The sequence below is a fragment of the Mus caroli genome, chromosome 18 (assembly GCF_900094665.2).
Source record: "Mus caroli chromosome 18, CAROLI_EIJ_v1.1, whole genome shotgun sequence".
Lineage (NCBI taxonomy): Eukaryota > Metazoa > Chordata > Mammalia > Rodentia > Muridae > Mus > Mus caroli.
Genome location: NC_034587.1, coordinates 28850198 through 28861306, shown reverse-complemented (window position 1 = coordinate 28861306; position 11109 = coordinate 28850198). Strand labels below are relative to the sequence as shown.

General features: G+C 40.8%; 1 pseudogene; it reads left to right on the top strand.

The window, feature by feature from the left end:
* Positions 1–985: 985 nt before the first annotated feature.
* On the top strand, positions 986–1750 carry LOC110285140 (annotated as a pseudogene).
* The last annotated feature ends 9359 nt before the right edge of the window (positions 1751–11109 follow it).

Here is an 11109-nt window from a genome sequence, read left to right as displayed (position 1 = left end):
CTAGAGAACCCTAACTAATACAGATTTGAATGGAGACTTCAGCTGTGAAAGTCACTGGTGAAAGTAAGCAGCAGATACCAGGCACTAGACTGGGAACCCTCAAAAGTTCACACCAATGGGTGGAGCTAGTGCTAGAAGCAAGCACACACCAACCTCTACATGTCAACACACACCCTTGCTCATTGTTTCTCCGTGACTTTCTTCCGTGGTGGGCTCTGCTCATTTAAACTGTTAATTGATTTTGTTAGTTTCTTTAAATTAAAGCAATGAGAAAAGTAATTCCCATAGATAATACTTATGAAAGAGATACAAGCTTCTTTTACCTGTTCAGATAGAGTAAGTGCAATTTGCAAACATAAAGAGGCCATTAGCACAGTTTTCCCTCTTAGTAAGTAAAGTGTTTACATTAACGTTTTTATACTTTTAAACTAAACTCACATTTAATTACCCACATTTAATACAAAATACCTTTTTGGTTGTGAGCCTAGCCTTTAACTGCTGAGCTCTCTAGCTCCTACTACTAAATACAAAGACAGTAGTATACTGAGTTTAAAAACTATTTATTTGTTTTAATTTTTTAAAAGTTTCGAGACAGTGTGTCTCTGTATGGCCCTCTCTGGTTCGAAACTCACTCCACTGACTAGGCTGGTCTCTAATTCAGAGACTGTTACATATACATTAAGAGAGAAATGAGTACTGTGAAGGCAGAGCATCCCCGTGAGCATGGGTCCTTCACAGCTCCTATGCCTCAGGTCCACACTCATCAGTCCTCCAGGGACTACCACATACCCCTGTGCTCATTGTCTACAGTGGTTCTGGCATATGCAAAGCTGTCTTTGTGGTCAATGACACTCCTTGAGCCATCTTTCCCTACATCATAGTCCACCTAGGGTGTGATGGTGGGATATCCTCAGACTCCTACAGAGGAGATGAGGCCGAGAAAATAATCCAGACCCTGAAGTAATCCAACCAACAGAACATTATCACCAACTGGGACAATAACGGAGAATATCTGGTACTACATCTTCTATAATGAGTGGGGTGTGGCCCTCAAGGAGCATCCCAGTGCTGTTCACTGAGGCCCCTCTGAGTACCAAGGCAAACTGTGAAAGATGACCCAAATTGTGTTTGAGACCTTCAACACCCCAGCGATATTCATAGACATCCAGGCCATGCTGTCCCTGTGCGCCTCTGCTTGAGCCACCAACGTTTTGATGGACCCTGGAGATGGCGTTATCCTTACTGTGCCCATTTATGAAGATTGTGCTTCTCCTAATGTCATCCTGTGTCTGGACCTGACAGACTACCTCGTGAAGATCCTGACTGAGCAGGGCTATGGTTTCAACACTACAAAGCAGGGCATCATACATGATATCAAGAAGAAGTTGTGCTGTGTTGCCCTGAACTTTCAACTAGAGAAGACCACTGCTGAATCCTTTTCCTCCCTAGAGAAGAGCTGTCTGCTGCCAGATAGCCACGTCATCATTATTTGACAATAAGCAGTTACAGGGCCCTAATGCCCTCTTCCAGCTTTCCTTCCTGAATATGGAATTCCGAAGAATCCATGAAATGACAGTTAATTCTAGTGTTAAATGTGATGTTGACAGGCCTCTATGTTAACACAGTGCTGTCTGGTGGCACTGCCAAGTGCCCAGACATTGTTAACAGGACACAGGAGATCTCTACTCTGGCTCCCAGCATGATGGAGATCAAGATCATCATCATCATCATCATCATGATGTCTTCCTGAGCACAGGTTCTCTATGTAGATGCCACTCCATCTTGGCCTTGCTGTCTATGTTCCAGCACATGTGGATCAGCAAGCAGTAGGCTGACTCCTGATGATCTTTGCTGGCGTGGTGGCGCACGCCTTTAATCCCAGCACTTGGGAGGCAGAGGCAGAATTTCTGAGTTCGAGGCCAGCCTGGTCTACAGAGTGAGTTCCAGGACAGCCAAGGCTACACAGAGAAACCCCGTCTCAGAAAAACCAAAAAACAAAAACAAACAAACAAAAAAAAAAAAAGAAAATTAAAAAAAAAATAAAAATCTCATATCCAAATACAATCACTTTTTTTCCAGAGTCTCTCATTTTGTGCATACCAGCAAAGAGAAAATCATGTAATGTTATCCCCCCTCCCATTTCCCCTTTATAAATCCCCTATCTCCCCTCTTCTTACTGCTTCTATGAGGGTGCTCCTCCACCCGCCCACCCACTCTCAGCTTAGTCCCTAGCATTCTCCTATGCTGGTTCATCAAGCTTCCACAGGACCAAGGGACTCCCATCCCATTGATGACCCACAAGGCCATCCTCTGCTACATATCTAGCTGGAGCCATGGGTGGCCCCATATGTACTCTTTGGTTGGTGGTTTAGTCCCCGGGAACTTTGAGAGATCTGGTTGGTTGATATTGTTCTTCCTATGGGGTTCTTGCAAACCCCTTCAGCTCCTACAATCCTTGCCCTAACTTCTCCATTGGGGTCCTCACTCTCAGTCCGATGTTTGGCTGTGTGCATCAGAATCTGTATTTGTCAGGCTCTGGCAGAGCCTCTTAGAGTACAGGCTTCTGTCAGCAAGTGTTTCTTGGCATCATCAATAGTGTCTGGGTTTGGTATCTGCATGTGGGATGGATCCCCAGGTGGGGCAGTCTCTGGATGGCCTTTCCTTCAGTATCTGCTCCACTATTTGTTCCTGCATTTCCTTTTGACAGGAGGAATTCTAGATTATTTTTAAGGTGGATGGGTGGCCCCATCCCTCAACTGGGGGCAGTGCCTATCCATTGGATATGGTCTCTACAAGTTCTTTCTCCCCATTTGTTGAGTATTTTGGCTAATGTTGTCCCTGTTGGGTCCTGTGAACCTCTTGGATTCCCCGGCATCTGGGGCTTTCTAGTGGCTACTCCCAGTTCCGATTGTCCCACTGCTACATACCTCCTTTCAAATTCCTGACCCTTTGTACTTCTCCATCTACTCCTGCATGTGACCCAGCCTCCCTTTTCCCTCCTCCTCCTCTCTCCCTCCTAGATTCCTCTCTCCCTCTACTTCTACTCTAAGAGATTATTTTCTTCCCACTTCTGAGTAGGACTATAGCATCCACACTTTGGTGTGGTCTTCCTACTTCTTGGGTTTCATATGGTCTTTGAGTTGTATCCTGGGTATTCTGATATATATATATATATATATATATATATATATATATATATGGCTAATATCCACTTATCAGTGAGTACATACCATGTGTGTTCTTTTGTGACTGGGTTACCTCACTTAGGATGATTGTTCAAGTTTCATCCATTTACCTGACAATGTCTGCTTTTACATTTTAAAATATTTTATGTATATGAGTATTTTCCCTGCATGCATGTATGGGCACCATATGTGTACCTAAAGCAGGAGGTTAGAAGAGGGCATCTGTTGTGGGAAATATTAAAATGAATGGCAAGTTCCCACACTTGACCCAGCTACCCTCAGCCCTGGAGGTCTCACCAGCTAGTTCTTATGTCGTGGAGACTCTTTGACTCAGAGCTCCAAAATCTCTCCACCCAGCTCGCTAAGTTCCCACTGGTGGGCCATTACTATGCCGGCCCCATGCTTCAACCCCCCCCCCCCCCACAGCCTTTTGTGGTGCACATCAGGCAAACCCATTCTTTGCCACTGTACCTTTTTCTCTGGAACCCAGTTGAGCTGATTCGTGAAGAAAAACACCACACAAACTTAGTTCAGAAACAATGGTAACTCAATTGCTGGGCACATCAACTAGAATCCTCATCTTATAAGCCATATTAAATTGAAATCCTCTAGTGGTGAATCCTGGCAGATTCTCCATCTAATCCGGAAGACGCTAGTAGATACATCTTGTTCTGTTGGCGCTATCCTTGTCCAAAAAACCCCTAACTCTCCCCTCTTCCTCTCTTCCTCCCTCCAACCCGGAAGTCCCGCCTACTAACCCAGTGAATGATTCCTTTATTCATTGGGTGATGGTTCACAAGAAGTCACCTAAGTACATGACTCATTCCTCGGTCCAGACAACCCCTCCTGGGAAAGTGGAATTAACATCAAAATACAACAACACCAGGGTCATCCACAGCAGGCATCAGATCTCCTGGAACTGGATTAAAGAATATTGTGAACCACCATGTGAGTGCTGGGAATCGAACCTAGGTCCTGGGCAAAGCAATGAGTTCTCTTAACTTCTGAGCCACTCTTTGGCCCCGTTTAATGTCTGGTTTTAATGAACACATTTTTTCCTAAGATGTGTGTGTGTGTGTTGTGTTTATATGTGTGTATAGGACAGAAGATAACTTGGGTAAATTTATTCTTTCTACCATGTGGGACCTAGGGATCAAATACAAGACAACTGGAAACTTCTGTGGTATGCAGTTATGTAGGTTTCTATTGCTGTGAAGAGACACCATGACCAAAGCAACTCTTAGAAAAGAAAGCATTTAATTGGGGATTGGCTTACAGTTTCAGAGATTTACTCTGTTATCATCAAGGTGGAAAGCATGGCAGCATGCAGGCAGACATGGTGCTGGAGGAGCTGAGAGTTCTACATCCTGATTCCAAGGCAGCCAGTAGGAGACTGTCATTCCACACTGGGCAGAGCTTGAGCATAGGTGACCTCTGAGCCCTGTCTGTGACATACTTCCTCTAACAAGGTCACACCTACTCCAACAAGGTCATACTTCCTAATAGTGTCATTCCCCATAGGCCAAGAATTCAAACATGTGAGTCTTGGGGGGTGGGGCACATACCTATTCAAACCACCACAATGTCTTTAATCCAAAATTTAACAAAATTTAACATGTGATGTTGTGTGCCTATAATCGGAGGAAGGATCTTAAATTCTAGTCTAGCTTTGATTACATGGTAAAATGCTGCCCCAGGTAATAATAATAATATTAATAACAATAATACAAGAATAATAAACCATACTAGATTAACTTTATTTTCATGTAATTTTTGTTTCATTTTTCTGCAAATTTACTTTCATGTCACTTCTACGATGAGAAATTATAAGTTTTTTTTTCAAATAATAAGTTGGGATTTCACCATGGGTCAGATGTATGGAAAGTTCTAATTTCACTCCTTTCAAGCAGCTTCTGGTAAGAAATAGACTATACATCAGGACCTGACTCCTTCTGCCATACAGCACAGAGTAATAAAGCCTTCTTATTCCATGGGCTCTGCACTTGCATTTCTAGGCTGCCAACTGCCACAGGATTCCATGAGTGATACGTGCCTCTCAACAACAAAGTCCTTACAAAGGAAATGATCGAAGTGAACTGATAAGGGGCTTATTCATTAAACTCCAGGAAAGGACCTCAAGAAAACAACTTATATTATTAGCAAATTAATACAATTTTTCATGTCTTTGAATGGGACACTTTACTGTTAGGTAGAGAGAGTAAAACTGATTTCAATGTTAGAAACTCTACAGGAGCGTTTAGCCAACAAGTCAAGTTTCAAGTTTCTTAGGCACGGAATGTTCCCAAGTGATAAGTGTCTAATGATCTTATCACACTTGGTGAAAGCAGGATGAGAATAATGTTTGACCTTAAGACAAGAGACTCCCGGGGTAGAATGTAGGCTATGCTACCTCAAACGCACTGCGCTGGCTGTGGAAACAGCAGAAGCTAGATGCATTCTCAGCTCTTCTACCTCTTACCTGGAATGGATCATCAGCATGTCCGACCTTACTTCACAGCAGGTCACAAGATCCAGGGTCTTCCACTGATCTGGGGATGAAAGTAAGGAGGACAAAACACAGAGGTCAGAGCAAGTGCTCTGACCAGCTTTCCGCCATTGATTCATGAACTTTGCCCTCTCATTGATTCCTGAAAGCATAAAGACATTCTATTGCTTTTATGCACATTGTTCCTTTTACTGTTCATCTCTGAAGACTCACATGTTATGCATATCCTATAGTAAACGATTTTATGTTTTTATTTTTTTGTGAATTTGTCTTTTGTTTAGAGATTTCGGTCATGAAACTTGTGAGAGGGCATGTCTTCTTCCTTGCACGAATAAGAACAGTGTCTGAGTTCTTTCTACTCGAGGCAGAAAAATACCAGATATGTACACTAGGTGGCAGCATCAGTCCAGAGACTTGCTGAAGAGAGATTTCAGACTTGCAGAAAATTTACAAGGGGAGAAAAGAAAGAAGAAAGAAATTTAGTTGTTTTTCTTTTGTTCAAATTATTCTGGCTTCTTTTAAACCAACTGGATACTGGGATAGAAATGTCTATTAACCCCAGCAAAGTAGTAACATCAGAAGCAATCCATGTTCTCCACCCACGCAAAAATAAAGAGTCATCTAAAAACTTACTTCAGGTAAGAATGTGATATTGGGAAATGCAAACATCCTTTCGTGCATGATATTTTGTAAAGTTATACTCTGATACTCCTAAGCTTTTCTTTAAGATCTTCATCATAGTAAACCAGAAAGTTCCTTAAGTAGCAGTTGCTGACAGAATGGTCCAAGGTTTTAGGGATGAGAGCTGTGTTAAAGATGTTATCTGTGCTGGATCTGGTGGCACAGGTGTGTACCCCTGACTACACAGAGGGCAGGGAGAGAGACTGTACCTTCATGCCTGCCTGCAATGCAGAGGATGTTCAGGGGTACTTAGTGAGACCCTGTCAAAAAAAAAAAAAAAAAAAAAAAAAAAAAAAAAAAAAAAAAAAAAAAGAAAAGAAAGAAAAAGGAAAAGAAAAAGGAAGAGAGTCTGTGTACGTAGTTGAGAGTTAGCATGCCTATCTAGCACACATGTCATTCTGGGTTAATTCTCAGTACCACAAATAAGCAAATAAATAATAAGTTTTCATCTTTTCCTCTCTCCTGTGTGTTTTCTACTTATTATCATTTCTTACAGCATTTTTTATCTACTTTTCATTTGTTCTTTGTTATTCTGAGAAAATATGGTGAGAAGGAAATGCTGGTAGTTTATATCATTGATAAAAGGTCTCCTTGCAGATCATTTTCCTATTTGAGAAAGAAGAAATAAAATAATCACAGGTACATATCACTTTTAAAGGAGAAGTTGAATCTTCTTGCTAACAAAAGAAGAAATCTGGGTCTAGGTTATATAGAAGAAAAAAAAATGATACATAGTTCAGAAACATGAGCTGGGCAGTGGTGGCACACGCCTTTAATCCCAGCATTCAGGAGGCAGAGGCAGGCAAATATCTGAGTTCAAGACTACCCTGCATTACAGAGTGAGCTTCATGAGAGCCCAGGCTACACAGAGAGACCCTGTTTCTAAAATTGAAAACAAAAACAAAGCAAAACAACAACAACCCAAACAACAACAGCAGCATCAGCAGCAACAACAAACTTCAAACCAAAACTGACCAACCAACCGACCAACCAACCAACCAACCAACCCACAAACAAAGAAATAAACATAATCAGTCAATACAATTTTAAATTTCTGTGGACAAGGTGACAGGCGGAGTTTAGGAACTTGACTTAACTAACAGGAGAGTGGGGAGACAGTGTCCACCAATAGACTGTATTTGCATCATATGATCTCAGTAAACATGTAGGAGGATTGTCAGAAGAAAAAAAGTTCTTATATTAGGCATTGACATGGAACATGAACATCTCAGACTTCTAGGAAGAATTCAGGAAAGTGTCATCAATATAGAAATGCAGCTAGGCATATTCTGTAGAAGAGAGAGAGAGAGAGGGAGAGCAAGAGCAAGCAAGTGAGAGAGAACAGAGAATTATGTGTCATAAATTACACAAGCTTTAGAAAACCCTAATGATGTGGTTATGTCATCTACAGTGATTTTTCATATTTTAGGTAATACAGATACACTTTACATGTCTCAATCTAAACCGTTTTTGTTATGTGTGGTTTCTCTTCCTGTTGATCAAATGTTGAGTTAGACTTGCTAATAGTGACTGAGGTTGCAACCGGGTCCCAGACTGATCATCCATCATGTGCTCTGAATGATTGAGCCTTCTAGATCAACACTACTTGGAGCTGAATAACAGTAAGGAACACTGTATCTCATGATCTTATTGTCTATCCCTGCAACTCAGAGGTAGTTAAAACAGAATAAATCAAATAAAAAAAGTGAGAGTTAGTAACAATTGCTTACATGTTCTGAAAGTTTACTTAAAATATGTTTGAAAGATATGTTCCCTAAAAATAAACTAGGGGCAACGTTTGTACAGTGACTAATAATTCAAAATAACATAACATAGAATAGCCCCATGAGCTGCCCCCTCATAGATTCTATGTACATTGAGACACATCCTTATACCTGAGAGAGTAGTTAGAGAAACCCTGCCCTTGCAATTGATTGGAAATTGCCTGTTGTTTTTGTTACATAAAAGACATCTGTATTAGAGGGCGGAAGGAAGCAGAGAACCTCCAATAAAACCAGAACCAATGGGCATTGCTCCGTGCACATAGATAGATATTGGTTCTGTAAATCCAGCCTTGCCTTGTAAAGTTAATGAGGCTCCTCCAAGCTTTTAAAACCACCACGACTGGAATCCACAGAACTAGAGAAATAAATGGAGGTTAACCAGACTGTGGCTTTAGATTATGCTTTGCCTGTTAACAGTCCCATAAAAACTTGGGCTAAGTGAACAGAGATATTAAACTTTTTATTGCATATATATTGGAACAGTCTTTGTGTTAGTGCTTCCGAGAGCTGGACAAGAAAGTTAGGTCTCTGAGTACTAGGTCCCTGTGAAGAGGAAAGAAACAGAATGACTTAAAAGTAATATGAAGTAGCAGGAAAATACAAAAAGCGACAAGTGATTTTAAAGACAGGAGAAGTGAAGAAAGAGGAAGACTGAGTGGGCAAAGCAGAAAAGATGGCGTGCATTAGGAGATGTATTTGTCGTGGTGAAACTGACTGATGAAGGCTTTCCGTTTAACTGTGTGTGTGTGTGCGCACACAGGTGTGTGTGTGTGTGTGTACCAATGCATATGTGTGTATAAGTGTGCATGTGAGTGTGAACTGACTTTGAATGATTTGTAATATATTGAGAGTCAAGGACCCAAATATTAATTTTACTACTCAGTTAAATTTTAAAAAGTCAAAACCATCATTTTTCTTATTGATTTACAGACATTATTGTATAGTCCAGGGACAAATTATATGACAGGTAAAAATATCACAAATGCATTTTACAGCACAATAATCTGCCTTTTACTTTATTACATATTATCATTAGATGGCTTGGGGTCTGTTAATTTTGAATTTTAGTCTCATACTGTCATATTCTCTTTGCTGTTGTAAAATACCTTGACAGAAGCAACTTAAGGGAGAATGGGTTTATGTCGGCTTAAAGTTCCAGGGGGATATGGTGTATGGTGTGAGAAATGTCAGCAGGCAGGGAAGGTTTGGTTGAAGGATCAAGGTTGGATGGTCACATTCCATTCACATTCAGAGAGCCGAGACACAGCACAGGAATAACCACAGGCAACAATCAAAAAACACTCCAAACATGTCCAGAACTCTAAGTTTTCCTTGACCCATTTCCTCTGTACATCACTACACCCTCTTGTCTGAGTTACTCACATCTGTCATACAGGCATAGGCTGCTAAGCAAATTTGAAACTTTACAATAGGAACAAGTAAAGCCTACGAGTATGTGGTTATTGTATAATTGTGAGATTAATAAATATTATTTTGTTAGCATAGTTTGTTATTTTTTTTATTGCATAACATACTTTGTTTTATGGTTACATAATAACTCAGTATTAATGGACTTGAGTATTAGTTTTTATTTAAGGCTACTATGAATTTCACTGCTACCATATCTTTGGAAATGACTTTTCAAATGTTCTGTAACAGTTTTTGTTGGGGTAATATTATTGTGCACTGTGTAAAGATTGTCTTTGTATTATATAACTGCTGATTCTGTGGCGGCAGAGAGTTGATGTAGACTGGACTTTGTTATTGTTATTCATATGGCCACATAATAGTTTGTAAACACTCTCTGGTTTATTAAAAAGCTGATGGCCTACAGCTGAGGAGAGAATAGATGGGGCTTCCAGCAGAGATAGGAACTCTGGGCAGCCAAAAGTGGAGGAAGAAGCAAGCCATGACTGAAGGAGAGGTAACTAATGTGTCACATGGCAGACTTTAGAATAGAATACATGTGTTAAATTAAAAGATTTAGGTGGGAACAAGTCTAAGTGAAGGCCTTAAGCATCCATAATAAATTTAAGTCTCTGTTTCTTTATTCTGTGGCGTCTCCATAGATAGTCCATATGGGTATACGTTTCCTCCAAGACTGAATTATTTCATTCTTCAGGGAAGCTCCTAAAGCAGGAAGGTAAACAACTCAAAATAGCTTCAGGAAGTCCCTGAAACTGACCAGATTCACTAGGCCCTTCCCTGCCAGAGGAAACTATAAAAGCTGAGGGTTACTCTTAGAGGAAGCCTAGCTGCAAAGAAGACTCTCAGACAAGCACATCTGTAAAGACTCTTAGGCCAGCTGCCGAGAAGATGCGGAAACAGCCGAGCTGCCTGGAAGAGGTTAGAGCACTGGAGGGACTTGGAAAGGAAACTCTTCAGGCTGTTGTGCTAGAGCTGTCACTTATGCTGGGCTGCGGTTTGGTGCTGCAGCTACCTTTGAGTAATTTCTGCTCCTGTAAGTAACCTCTTACCCATAATCCTGAATGTAACCTCAATAAAGCTCATTGGTTCACCAAACTGGACTTCGGTCATATCCAAACTTTAGTTTATTGTGAGTTCCCTATCTGTGGTGGGTAGCTGTGTGTGTTGTATCTCCCCAGGAAAAGTTTTGTCACACCCCACACAGTTCTCCTTCTCCTCCTTCCTGCCTCTCCTCTCTGGTATATAGATCCCATTGTGAATTATAAGAACCAGAAACCTTGTAAGCAGTAGCTGTAGAGAATGTTATTAAATAGTTTTCCAGATGTTTCTTTCTTATTTACACTTGCAGCAGCAATGTCAAAGACTCTTCTCCTTTTCCTCGGTGCTTGGTATTGTTAATGCATTTATACATGTGCCTTGCTTGTGTAGTACGCTTCCAATTTTGTGTTTTTATGGATTTTATACTTTGCATGTGTGTGTATGTGTGTATGTGTGTGCTTTTTGTTTTTAAAAATTATTCTTTTTA